The 12,475-nt window shown below is 39.0% G+C and overlaps 1 protein-coding gene across 1 annotated transcript in view; it reads left to right on the forward strand.

Moving 5' to 3' along the window:
• Positions 1-587: 587 nt before the first annotated feature.
• LOC130477169 (transducin-like enhancer protein 4) overlaps positions 588-12,475 on the forward strand; it is a 195,100-nt gene continuing 183,212 nt past the window's right edge. The window contains exon 1 of the mRNA XM_056849239.1: positions 588-594. The gene's annotated coding sequence lies outside the window, so the exon portion shown is untranslated. The remainder of the gene's footprint in view (positions 595-12,475) is intronic.

Below are 12,475 nucleotides of genomic sequence, written 5' to 3' on the forward strand. Positions count from 1 at the left end.
TTTAGATCGGTATCTCCTAGCCATGAAAGCTATTATCTATGTATGTACTCCAGTTTAATCTGCAGCAATAAAGCTTATTTCCTGTTTAAGAAATCAGTAGGGCTGTTGATTTGGTAAAAACCAAACCAGAAAAATACTGAATAAATGCAAATTTGGTAAAATTCAGGTTTGGGTTTACCGAGTCAGCAAAATCCAGGAGGTTGGAAAAGCCGGATTTGCCATTCCTGAAAAAACCGGATAAAAATCCGGCTTTTTCAGGAATGTCTTTCCACAGCTCCTGGGGAGCATTTTGCAGGTAGAGGTCCCATATTTTCAGGGTAGCTAGAAGGGACTTTCCTTGTAAGAACCCCCACGTTTGCTAAAGATTGGGTCAGGGGTCGCCCCCATCTGGAAGGGGTCGCCCCCATCCTCCACCTTGGAAACGCATTGGCAAAGTGGCTGTGACTCTTTAATCTGATCTTTGCAATGTATCTCAGTGGGGAAGCCAGGCTTTAAACGGTGGGTGGGAAAGTTCACCCGGTGACTCCATAGAGATACAACGTGATACACTTTGTCTCTATGGAGGTGCGGGGTGAACTTACCCACAGTTTAAAGCCCGGTTTCCCCATTGAGATACATTGCAAAGCTCACATTAAAGAGTCTGAACACAGCCACTTTGCCAATGCATTGCAATGGAGGAGGATGGGGCGACCCCTTACAGACCCCATAACTCCAGACCCACTGACCCAATCTTTACCAAACTTGGGGGTTCTTGCAAGGAGAGTCCCTTCTAGCTACCCCGAAGATTTGGATCTCTACCTGCAAAAATGCCTTCCCCAGGAGCTGCGAAAAGCTGTGAATGGGTATAAATGGCCAAATTATTTGGGAAACCCGAATTTAAACCCGAATTCCTACCTTTACTGGTATATGAAATTCGGCATTCAGGTTTTCCTGAATAAAAAAATGGCCAATAAACCCAAACCTGAATTTTAACTAATTTTTTTCCAACAACCCTAGAAAGCAGATTGTGACTTAAATCCTATGTGCATGCTATAGACAGCTTTTACATGTTAAGGACATTTCATGCACCGGGGGGAGCTAAAATAATTGGAAGCTCTGTACTTTTTACTTGCTCAGAGGCTGCCTTGCCAAGGTTCCCCAAGGTGCTGGCTACTTGAGAGGCTGGGTTTTCTATCTTGGGGTGGTTGCAACAAAGAGGAAACACACTTGTACATGCAGAAGAAGAAGAAAAAGAAGAAGAGTTGGTTTTTATACCCTGCTTTTCTCCATCTTTAAGGAGTCTCAAAAGGGCTTACAATCACCTTCCCTTCCCCTCCCCACTACAGAGAACTTGTGAGGTAGGTGGGGCTGAGAGAGTTCGGAGAGAAGTGTGACTATCCCAAAGTCACCCAGAAGGCTTCATGTGTAGGAGTGGGGAAACCAACCCGGTTCACCAGATGCTGGCCTTTGGCTGTAATAAAGATGATTTCTGGCCTAGCGCCAAATTCGGGAGTGTCTTGGAGCCGGCTACTTACTGCAGCCCCCCAACCCTGGCCTCCCTTGGCATGTAATAACCACCCCATGATCCTTATACTATGATGACCTTAGCATACAAGTAAACATGTGGAGACAGTAGCTGGAATGGAAGTGGCCACAGCTTTATTGGTTACAGCATCAGGCATTGGCATTGCATAGGGGCTGGATCCAAGGCATCGGCTCAACCCACCTGCTGACGGATGCATCCTACTCCCAGCCTGCCTGCTGGAAGTTGCCCGAGATGGCAATATGTGGGACCCACTTGGGCAGAAGCCTGCTGTGTGGTCCCCTGCTACTTAGCGGGAGGCCAACACTCAGACAGCCCCCGACTGGGCATGTCTGTATTCCAGGCCTCCCCCAAAACCCCTTATTGGGGTCCCCAGAATGGGGAAAAGGGGGAACGCAGGCTGCCTTTCCTCCCAAAATGGATCCAGCCCCATGCCAAAACCACCAAAGGTTGTGACAAATTAACATAAAGTTGACATAACAACTAAACAGCCCAAGTATAGGGCGGGAGGGCGGAACAAAGTAGGAAGCAGACTCAACTGGGTGAGTGGTACGTCTTCTTAAATACCTAGCTGGAGGAGCCGAGTTCAAAAGCTCAGGTCTGAGACTGCCTCCCACCCCCGCCCCTATTGAGCCAGGGGCTGGTTGGTCCATTTGAAATATAGGTTGAGCCAGGAAGGTATGTAGCAGGGCAGGAAAAGTTCCAGCTGGAGTTAAAAACACGATGGCTCCTTCTCCAGCTTCCCCATCAGCAGCCATTTTGTGGCAACATGCTGGCTGCCCAGCTGAGCCCCCGCCTCACCAGACAAGCCCCTGAACCTTGTGCCAGCTCCCAACCCTCCCTAGCACATGCCAGAAAACTGGGCTCATAGGTGAGTCTGAACCTTGCTTTGATTTGAACCTAGTTTACCAGATTAGAGTCTGCCACTCATGTGGAGGAGTGGGGAATCAAACTTGGTTCTCCAGATTAGAGTCTGCCACTCTTAACCACTATACCATGCAGGCAAACATGCAACATGAATGTGAGAGCACACAGATCCAGGGTGGGACTGTGACAGAACATACCTATGCAATATTGTTTGCAACCTGCATCTCATTTCAAGGGGATTGCTACATGTACAGATCTGTTATTTATGTAACCTTAGCATGTTACAGGTTCATACCCTGGGTTGGTGTTGAGATGCTGGGCATGTGCAACATCGCAAGGGTTCTTCTAGCCCACCAATAGCATGTTTAAATTGAGTCTTTGCAAGCATAATGTGTGCATCGATTAGGTATGTTCCCCCACAATATGTCACTGTATAAAATTCTTGTGTTTAATTCAGCACGGCTTTACTCACTGAACAAATAAAATGAGGTAGTAGGAATTAAATGTGAATACACAAGTTGTCTTTCATTATATGCACCCTGGAATAACCTAAGATCCCTGCACATTGGCTTTGGGTCAACCCATCATGATGGCTCTTGAGGCCAATTTTGCTAGGTACAAAATCCATAAACACAGAACAAGATCAGCATCAGAAGAACTGTAACTATCTAATAATGATCTTGTCTCATGTATTCTGATTCATAAATTCCCCATTGTTATTCTCAGGAATTCTCCCAACACCACTTTTATTGCCCCTGGAGGCCAATCTCATAATGTGTGGAAGGATTTTATGCCCATTCTCAAATGTTTACTCCACTGCATTTGTCTGAAGCGTCAACATAACATCTTGTTTTGTGAAGTACTAGAGCAGCAGTTGGTTTTCTGGATTGAAATTTGTAACTGAAAAGATTTTCTCCTTGTTAAATACCATATGCTACTCAATCTGCTCTGGACTCTAGAAAAATGTGTAGTAATTGCCCAGGGCTTATTGAGTAACTGCTTCAATTTCACTGAGGAATAAGTGCTTTCAGGTGTTTTGAAATTAGTCCAGAGCAGTTTTGTGTTTAATATGAAATCATAACTTGTGTTTCTGTGTGACGTCTGAAACTACAGAATTATCAAACAATATTTTGGATGAACTTGTTCTAAAGCAAAGGTGTGATGTAACTTTGAAGAAGGTAAGCTAAGTATACAGCATTTGTTTATTTATTTACTTCTTGTACACCCCACCTTACTTCACAATAGGTATCTATAGCAGCTTACATCATTCTCCTCTCCTCTGTTTTATCCCCATAACAATGCTGTTGAGGTAGGCTAGGCTGAGTGTGTGTGACTGGCCCAAGATCCCCCAGCAAGCATCCATGGCAGAGTGAAATTCAAGCCTGTGTCTCCCAGAGCCACATCTAACACTCTAACCACTACACAATGCAGATATTTTATATTGTGTAGGACATCTCTTTAAGCAATTGGAAAACCCAACTATTAGAACATTTACTTTTATGAATGTGCCATCAGGAGTAAATGAATAGTAATTACTACCTATTAGCATAATATATTGCAAACATATGGGGTTTTCCACTTAAATAAAAGCCTCAAAGAAAAAATATCATCTGGACTGGCATAATGAAAACAATATTCTCTAAGATCATCTGTAGTTTATTTTTCTTTTAGTCCTTCAGAGTGACAGTGACTGCCGCATGTACAGTTCCCTGCAGACTTGCAGTGAGATACTTCTGGAATCCTTTAAATCCTTCAAAGGGTCAAGAAAATTTTCCATGACATGACCAAATTGTTTTCCAAGGTTTCCAGCATGGAAGTCCTTTCAGCAAGATGGAGAAAGCATGGCATTGGGTATCTGTTCCCCATTATATAATTCAGCATCATGCCTATGGCTTTGGGATAGAGGTTATACTCCTTGTTGCTTCTCCTTGTCACAAAATAAAATATGGTCAGTGCTAAATGACATGGCCCTGGCTGGGCTGATTACTGCAGGACAAGCAAACCATGACATTCAAGGGATTCATATATGAAGAAGAAAAATTACATTTGTCCATTTCAGATAAAGCTTATTGTTTCAACCTTGAGGGAACAGACATGATGCCGATCTCTAATAACTCTGCAGTGTAGGGGGTGGGGAATCTAGGGCAGTAAAGCCATGAAAGATTTTTATAGGGATTAAAATTAACAGTAAAGAGAGATGATTGAATTCCCTGTTCCAGCACAATCTCATTTATCCAACTGGCCTGGGGAACCGCTGAAGAATTCCAATAAATATTCAGATAAGCAGGCATTCTATTTATATACCATTACACTAATAGAGGTTACACAGAGCACATACATTGGATTCATATGCATAGAAATTTTGAATAACTGAGATTCAAATCATGAGGATTTTACACTGGGCTATATTACATAGTCAGGATGCAGAAGTGTGCATTGTTCTTCATTAACATTTACACAGTAATAGCAAACCAGCTTACATGGCCATGTGATAAAGTACAAGAAGAAATCTATATTTGCACATTCCCACTGCAATCATGCCACAGTGCCAGAAACCTGGTGACAATCAGCGTACATATGAGCCTACAAGGGTGCTGTTGACACAGCACTGCATCGCCGACAAAGGCTCTTCTGAATGCTCTGGTGGAAGTTTAACAGCACATTGATAACATTTGCTGTTTGGCCGTTTACAGCATTCTAGCTAGAGTCAGTGCTATCTTAAGAAAAAAGGGAAGCATGCCCTTTCTTTCTTCTTTCTTTCTTTCTTTCTTTCTTTCTTTCTTTCTTTCTTTCTTTCTTTCTTTCTTTCTTTCTTTCATTCATTTCATTTCATTTCATTTCATTTCATTTCATTAGTCTGCTTAACTCTCCACTTCTTGGAAGTTGGATGACCACGCTAAAACCACATTCTACCAATGATGCTGGAAATGCAACAAGTCGCTTCTTAATCACTGTCCATAGTACAGGATAGTGATCAGAAATTTCCTTCTGTAGCCAGAACTCTTGGTATGATTATTTAAATGTTAGCTCATTTTTTTAGCTTATTTAGTTCTTCCTCCACTACCCCAACTTTCTCTGTATCTGAAAATGGATTTATCACCCAATCTAGAATCTCCATTGAAAGATCCTGAAATTGCTCAGGTAGCATTTCCAAATAGTCACCAAAAACTTGCAGATCGATCATCATCTTCTATCCTACCTTTCTCTTCTAGCTCACACCAGCTTGAAAATTGGTATAGCTTGTGGAGACTTCCGGTGGTGCTGCTGGGGAGAGCACTCCATTTCCCCAGGCTGTCCTGGGAGAAATCCAAGTTTGCGTTATTTTTGGGGTACATAGATACCCCAATCCGACCCTTGCAAGTGGGTTGGAAAGCAGGAATTCCCTGCAGCCCGCAAACGCGGTTTGACCTCCTAGGTACTCTGAGGGGGCTTTTTTAAGCCCCTCGGAGTCCTGGACGCCGGTCCTGCGAGGGCACCAGGGAAGGAAATCGCCAAAACGCAACTCTGGCATCAAGCTCCACCCTCCACCACCTTAATACCAACATAAGGACTACATAAAGAAAAGAACCTCACCTCTAGACACCCAAGTGAGTACAAAAGAACTCTTCGTCTATTTACTGGAAATTTGAATAAACGGGGGGCTGATAAGAACATTTCTGGGACCCCCACTCCTCCTTAATCCGAACTGAAAAAGTTTGATCTGAGTTAGCCATCGGGATTAACGACAGGAGCCTTATCAAACCGATCAGCCTAAACCATAACAAAGAATCGGAAGGATACCTTTTAGATTGACAAGAACTATCACCAATGAGAAGGTCTGAGGGAAGGGGAGGGTGACTTTTCTTCCTGATTTTTCTGCGAAAAGAATTTCCTGCCACGTTTGTAGTAAGGGAGTGCCTGGAACGGAAGATTCTCTATAACACCCTCTCTATCATCGGAACTAAAACAACAGGAAGTAGTCGTAGGACTGAATACGCGTCGCACTCGAGTTACTTCGAAATCATTCCTGAAGGAATAACCATCGAGAAGAGGCGGTAGAAGGTCCGCGGCACTAGCAACTTCCGGTATACTTCCTGTTCAGCCCGATCTAGAGCGACCGAAAAAACTCACTGGTATTTCAAAACTTTAAAATGCAATTTTAAAGCCAATTTCGACTCTTTTCAACCCGAAAAAATTATAATGCTGATGTTTGAACTATTATCTTTTAATTAGTACCTTAAAGGCCCTGTCTGTGGACATGTATTTTACCGGCTTCTTTTGAATGTAAATGTCGGGAACTCGACCCCACTCTGGCTCACTACATAGCCCTGCCTATATTAAACTAAGGGAATCACTACAAACCTCAACCATGGAAAAGAAATTACAGGACATGCTAACTAAACAAACAGATGTAACAAATAAACAGTTTGAACAGATGTCCACACAGATGGCACAGTTGACTTCTATGATGACAAATCTTGGTCAAGCATCCCAAGCTATTAATCAGAAGCTGGATGTGGTTACAGGAGACTTGAAAGAAGTAAAAACTCAAATGACTGTTATGAAGACAGATATGCAAGCAATGGATGCATCAATCAAGAAAGTGATGGATGAGCATAAGGACACAAAGAAAAAATTAACAAGCCAAGAAAAACAAATTGAAACAATACAAACTGATCAGATGGCGGCAAAAAATCAAATGGCGATGATGGAGATGAGAGTGAGAGAGACTAATCTTCGTATACGCAATTTTCCAGATATGATGGGAGACAGCAAAGAAACTGCAATACCAAATTTGGCCTACTTATTCCAGATAGATGAACAAGAATTAAAACAAGCCATCAACAGAATATATAGGATACCATTACCTGCTAGAATGAGAAGATCTAAGCCAAGAGATTTGATGATAGTGTTTTATGACACAAGAGTTAAAGACAAGATTATGAAGATTCATTATGAAAATCCAGTGTCAGCAGGAGATTCCTCTCTTATATTACTGAAGGATATTCCAAGGCATTTACTTTCACAGAGGAATAATTACAAAGATTTTGTGTCTACATTGAAAGCTAATGGTATCAAATATCGTTGGATCATGCCACAAGGTTTGGCTTTCACCTATAAGGAAGTGAAAACGACAATTCTATCTCAAGCAGATGTGGGAAAATTTCTGAGAAAATATAAAATGGACCTTAAAGAATTACCTGGAGAGAAGGAGGAAGAAGAAGAGGAAGAAGAAGAGGCACAGGGTGCAGAAGGAGGTACCAAACTATAGACTTTTTACATTGCTAAAAATACTACATTATGGCAAAAGCAATTTCGTGGAATGTAAATGGACTGAATGAAAAAACTAAAAGGGCTAGAATTTTTAAATATCTACAGAAATATAAATACTCCCTAATTTGTCTACAAGAGACTCATATAGCTTCAAAGCATAAAAAATACTTGGAGAAACAGGTGCTTGGACAAGCATTTATTGCCTCAGCTCAAACTAAAACAAAGGGAGTGGTAATTTATGCCCATCCTAGTCTTTGTCCAGAATTATTATATAAAGATAATGAAGGAAGAATTGTAATTATCAGAACTAAAATATTGGGACAAAGGACAATAGTGGTTGGAATTTATGCACCCAATGAAGGGAAAAAATCCTTCTATGAAAAACTACACGATTTGATTGCCCAACACGCAAAAGATCAAATCTTATTGATGGGCGATTTCAATGGAGTTACTCTCCCATCTTTGGATAAAAAATCAAAAGCAAAAGACGTCAATGACGGATGCTTACCTAAAACTTTCTTCACCATGGCTACAGAATTAGACTTACAAGACATTTGGAGAACAATGAATACAACTGCTAAAGAATACACTTTTTATTCAGCGAGACATGATTCACACTCCAGAATTGATATGATATGGGCCAGTAAATCAATTTTCACTCAGTTACGTAAAATCCATATCTTACCTAGAACTTTTTCTGATCACAATCCTGTTACTTTTGATTGGAACAATAAACAAGCATTTAGATGGCGAATGAATGATAAACTTCTAAAAGACAACAAGATACATAAGGAATTACAGGTTTTAATGAAAGACTTTTTTGAAATCAATCTTAATGGGGAAACTTCTTTGAATACAGTTTGGGATGCATTTAAAGCTGTTTTGAGAGGTTTTATGATACAGAAACATTCGGCTTGGAAGAAGACTCAACTACAATTTACAAACAATATACTTTGGAACTTACAAAATTTGGAGCAGAAATTGGTAACGGCAACACAGGAAGAGGAAAAAAGAGAAATTCAAATACAGATTTCTGCATCTAAACACCAATTAAATTTGGTAATAATGGAGGAAATGAATAAAAACTTGAAACTTGCTAAACAAAAGTATTTTGAATATGCAAATAAACCTGGAAAATTCTTAGCAACACAATTGAAGGACTCATTTCAAAAGAAGGTTATAACAAAAATCCAAACTGTTAAAGGACCAGTCTACTTAACTTCAGAAATTCAAAAAGAATTTGTTTCATTTTACTCCAAGCTATATCAGAAAGAAAATACTCCAAAGCAGAAAATAGATAAATGTTTAAATACAATACAGATGAAAGCTTTATCGATGACCCAGAGAGAATGTATTGAAGCTCCAGTCACAAGGGAAGAAATACAAGAAGCAATACTGAGACAAAAAACGGATAAAACACCTGGACCAGATGGAATTACTGCACTATTTTATAGAACATTCAGTGACAATTTAGCTGGTTTTTTTGGTTTACTTTATAACGCAATTTTGGATGAGGGAACATCCCCGGAGACTTGGTCACATGCATTTATATCATTGATACCCAAAGAAGGAAGGGATCCAGAAAAAACTTTTAATTATAGACCTATATCGCTGTTAAATGTGGATTATAAAATTTTTGCTTCGGTTTTGGCATGTAGGATAAAACAATTTATTAAGGATCTTATACACGAAGACCAAGCAGGCTTCATACCAGGAAGGCAAATAAAAGACAATGTAAGAATTTTACTAGACTCATTGGAATATTATGACCAGAATATCCAACAAACTGCGGCTTTTGTATTTTTGGATGCAGAAAAAGCCTTTGATATGGTCTCTTGGAATTTTTTGAAACAGATTTTGGATAAATTGAATTTTGGAGATCGTTTTCAGAAAGGTATATCGGCTATTTATACCTCCCAACAGGCTAAAATTTTGGTTAATGAATCAATGTCAGATAATTGCCAAATCACGAAAGGGACTAGACAGGGATGTCCCCTGTCTCCACTTTTATTTTTGTTGGTGTTGGAACCGCTATGTGTGAAACTAAGAAGTATGGAGGACATCCGCGGGTTAAGAATTAAAAAACATGAATTTAAGTTGAGAGCATTCGCGGATGACCTCCTGTTAATTTTGGAGAATCCAACACAGTCAATGAATATACTTTGGGAGACTTTGGATGATTTTGGGAAAATATCAGGCTTCAAAGTGAATCAAGAAAAAACAAAGATAATATTTAAAAACCTACCGGAAATACAGCAACAGGAATTTATATCATATACTGGTTGGGAGAAAGCTAACAAAGTTAAATACCTGGGAATTTGGATTACTGCAAAGAACAAAGATCTGATAACCAACAATTACCTCAAGTTATGGGGTAAGATTAAAACTGATATGATTATATGGTCAAATAAAAAATTGTCATTAATGGGACGTATTTCAACGATTCAAATGAATGTTTTACCAAGGATGCTCTTCTTATTCCAAAATTTGCCAATAATATCACACACTAAATATTTTGATACTTGGAGGAAAGACATTTCAAACTTCATCTGGCAAGGGGAAAAACCAAGGACTGCTTATAAATATTTGGTGGATCTAAAAACTAGAGGAGGTTTAGCATTGCCTAACTTTCAACTTTACGCTGAAGCGGTAGCTTTAGTATGGCTAAAAGACTGGATGAATTTGTCAAATACACGTTTGCTAGACTTGGAAGGTTATAATAACTTAAGCGGATGGCATGGCTACTTGTGGTATGATAAAATTAAGTTACAAGCAACATTTCGTAATCATATAATCAGGTCCTCTTTACTCCGTATTTGGATGAGATATAAACACATCTTGGAACCGGAAACACCGATGTGGATATCGCCTCAAGAAATGCTAACATTGCGCCCACTTAGACCAGACAAATTTATTACTTATCAAGACCTAATTAATTGGGACGGAAAGAAATGCTCACTAAAAGACTTTCAACTTCTTAAGGATGATTTACAATGGCTCCAATACTACCAAATTAAATCAGTTTTTGTACAAGATGTTAAAAAAGGCTTTTCTAAAGAAAAATCCTCTTTTCAAAGGATTCTATTAGATAATAATACAAAACTGATTTCCAAAATGTATAACCTCCTTTTAACAATATATTGTGAGCAGGATACGATTAAACCAACTATGATTGACTGGGCTCAAAATGTGGGACATGATATTGCTTTAAATAAATGGGAACGACTATGGTCTAAAGACTTAAAAGGAATAAAAGCACAGTCAGTGCGAGAAAATATTTATAAAATGATGTATAGATGGTATTTAACACCTAAGAAGATTGCAAAGATTTATAAAACAATGTCCCCTACTTGTTGGAAATGTAACAAAGAAATTGGTTCCTTTTATCACATGTGGTGGACCTGTGACAAAGCTAAAGATTTTTGGGACATGATCTACAATGAATTGAGAATAATATTACAGAAAAATATACCCAAAACACCAGAAATGATGTTATTGAGTATGATTTCAGATGACTTATCAACACAAAGAACCTTTTTGATTTATGCCACAACAGCTGCGAGACTGCTTTACGCAGCGAAATGGAAAGGGATAGAAATTCCCGAGAAAAAAGACTGGATTGTTAAAATGTTTGAAGTGGCAGAAATGGCAAAACTCACAACTATTCTAAATGAAGAAAATGATGCTCGGTTTTTGGGGGAATGGGGGGCTTGGATACATTATTGTGAATATGAGTTAAAATTGGGAGGAATGGAAGAATATTTTCTAATCTGATCCAGAGGATTTTATTGTCTTTTCTATAATGAATAAGTATAATTATATTTACTAACAGATTATGGTTTTTTTTTCTTTTAAATGGTATTGATAGATTATTAAGATTAGATTAATTACGACGGGATGAACTTTTTATTAAGAGGCAGATAGAGGTGAAAGGGAAGTCATAAATTTTCCAATTTCTTTTTTTCTTTAATATATGTTATGGAATTATAACAACTTTAAGTCAGAACTGAAATTTTATATTGTTATAGATGTTGTTTATTGCAATGGAAAATTTGTAGTATAAAACCCAATAAAATTTATGTAAAAAAAAGAAAATTGGTATAGCTTGTGAAAGCCTATATTGTGTTTGAATAGAGTTAACTTTGAAATAAATATAGAGATGACAGATTTGGGCTTAATAAAACTGATCCTAGATTTTATGAAGCTGCTAGATATGTTCCTTCGATACCTACTCCAGAAAATGTATAAATTTTAATGGGAGAAAATCAACAAACGGAAAGAGAAACTGAAGTGAAAATAAAGAACTACCAATTTGTTTCTGACAAAGAAAAAACAAAATTGAAATGGGGGAATTTTAATTGAACCAGACAAGCTTTTTGAAATCCCTAATGCCAGTGACCAAAAATGATCTAAGTTGCACTCATACATCACTGGACATTGCACTATTGTTGTACTATGGTAATCATTTGCAAATTGATTGTCCAATGTGGAGTAGCCAAACCAGTGGCCACTGATTGAGTGTAGGGTTGGAAGGGCACCCTCACCCTTAGAGCTGTACTAAAGCTGTACTACAGTACCTGGTAATCTGGCTGTCTGTATCCATTCTTACAGTAAATTATAATGTGCTGACCATGCTGCTCAAGATCAATGGATCAAGGAGCTTCTAAGGGATAAAGGAATATGCTGACCGTGGGCAGTTTGCCTGTACAGAGATTATGTTTTTGTTTTGTTTTGTTTTTGGATGGGGTATTGAAGATAGCAGCATACTGAAGGAAGTAAGACGGGTTCCAGAATTTTCTCATGACAGGTGGTGCAGAATTGTTTGGCTGTGCC

Source organism: Euleptes europaea, chromosome 4 (assembly GCF_029931775.1).
Source record: "Euleptes europaea isolate rEulEur1 chromosome 4, rEulEur1.hap1, whole genome shotgun sequence".
Classification (NCBI taxonomy): Eukaryota; Metazoa; Chordata; class Lepidosauria; order Squamata; family Sphaerodactylidae; genus Euleptes; species Euleptes europaea.